We start from the raw sequence: 2,504 nt of genomic DNA, 5'->3' as shown, positions 1-2,504 counted from the left end.
GTTTTTCAGATGAATGATAATGTCAGACCAGAGTGGAGAGCATTGTACAAGCCACCGTTAGCTAAAAGAGATGGAGATTTACAATGGAGAATTTTACACTGTATTGTTGCTGTTAATGCTTTTATTTCTGTTTTAAATCCAGATGTTGGCAAAGAATGTCCTTTTTGTTTCCAGAGAGAAACTGTTTTTCACACTTTTTTGTATTGTTCAAGACTAAAGCCTTTATTTGATAGTTTGCAGAATCTTTTTAATTGTTTTGATGAGAATTTTTCTGTGCAAACTTTTATTTTAGGTTTTAAATATGTTCAAAGGCGAAAGTATGAGTGTCATTTGTTGAATTTTATTTTGGGTAAAGCCAAAATGGCCATTTATATTAGTAGAAGAGATCAAATTGAGCAAAAAAGTGAATATAATGTCGAGAGGGTGTTTGCAGCTATGATCAAATCAAGGATTGTAATTGATTTTCGTTTTTATAAAGTAATGGACTCTTTAAATGTTTTTGAAGGAATATGGTGTCACAGAAGGGCTTTGTGTTCTGTCATTGATAATGAACTTATATTTGCACTCTTTTTGTAAAAAAAAATAAAATAAAAAAAAATAAATAAATTGTGTAACAAAATATACTTTGTTTTTATGTAAGTAATCTTTTGTTCAATAAAGATGCTTGAAAAATCAAATCTCTCTCTCTCTCACACTCACACACACACACACACACACACACAAATGTAAACACTTTGCAACTTTTCGATCGCGCCCGCGCCTCTCTCTCTCTCTCTCGGTTCAATACGAATACATGTACCGTTCCACCCCTAGTTCTTGCCTGTGACCTCAATGAATTTGAAGTAGTGCTTATATCTCCACCTTGAAAATGCCAACTTTTCATCGGATTGCTCCTGACTCGCCATCTCTGCTGCTTCATCGAATCTCTGTTTAGCTTGTGTGTGTGTGTGTGGCGCGTGTGTGTAAAAACACTGGCTCTGATTGGCTACCATGAAACACATGACCCTGCCTTAGCCAATCATAATCGCTTACCTCGTTATTAACCCACCTCCTCAATCGCTGTGCGAGCCAGGGGTGCGTTCGGATTACACAGTTTATTCAATCAATGCATAGTAACGCACCGCATTTAACGTTCAGTAATGTTAACGGCGTTGTAACGACGGGAAAAGTAATTAGTTAGATTACCCCGTTACTGAAAAAATAACGTCGTTACCTAACGCCGTTCTTTTAAACGGCGTTATTCCAAACACTGATAGTGAGTGGAGTGAATATTGAGTGTGTGTGTTTTGTTATTTGATTTGGTGTACAGTGCATGTTTGTTGTGAAATCTCAATCATTGTTGAAGTGAAAATAAATTCTATTTTTGTACTGGACTACTGTCTCCGGCTATCCATCAACGAACTTGAGTGCCTGGTTGAACAAAATACTTAATTCTTTGGGTGCAAGTCCCATCGTGGCGTAGTCTGCTAACTGCCTGGGCCTAAGCCCTGTATTGTGTATTCCATTCTGCCACATGCTGAAATATATGGTGTTCGTTATAATAAATATGGACAACATTTGGGCTGTGCGCTGCCGTCACCCAAGTGACTCTTCCATGGACATTGGTATGTATTTTACAAACTAAATATGATTTTTTTGCTAATATGTTGTTGTTTTTGTTGTAAAAAAACCTGCAGTTATGATAGATTACAAGCACTAAGTGCGTCCGTCTCTGGCTCAGCGCCAAAGAACGCACACCAATTTGTTTAGTGTTAGTTCACCCAAAAATGAAAATGCCATCATTTACTCAACGTCATGTTGTTCCAAACCCATATGACTTTAGTGCATCTTCGGGACACATATGTGAAGATAGCCTATTTTAATGAAATCTAGGAGATTTCTGTCCCTCCATTTGAAAGTCTATTCGGCCATAACTCTAAAACGTTCATTAAGAATCATGAATCAAGCAGTTTAATCCAAGAAGAGACACGATTGCTTTAAATGACAGCTTTCTAAATTTGGTCATGGAAGCAATGTTTATATGTAATAAATGGGGGCCCGTCAAACCTACGGTATCAGTGTTACCTGTTGTTATCAGGGGATAACAAACCACTAGATGGCACGATTGACCAATCAGAATCAAGTATTCCAAAGAGCCATGTAATAAATGATTAATGACACATGTAGAATTTTAAACATGTCACATCTTGAGCATGTATTATTTTCTTTCTTTTTTAACAACCTCCATATTTATTTTTAGTTCTTATTATTACCTGTTCATTCTTACACATATATTCCTTTGAGCACAATCCCATATTTACTATTTTACAAGACTTTGTATACATACAAAGAAAGGAATATACATATCCATTTCATAATGTAACCATGTATTATTTTATAATTAACAACATCTAATAAACATGATTATGATGGATCATAGCAATAGGCCATTTAGACTAGACAAACAAGCTTGTGAAGTGAAATGATAATTTCCTGTTCAATGATGATCAAAGAATTAAAGCATT

Source organism: Rutilus rutilus (assembly GCF_951802725.1).
Source record: "Rutilus rutilus genome assembly, chromosome: 4".
Classification (NCBI taxonomy): Eukaryota; Metazoa; Chordata; class Actinopteri; order Cypriniformes; family Leuciscidae; genus Rutilus; species Rutilus rutilus.
Note: the sequence above shows the minus strand (reverse complement) of the source record.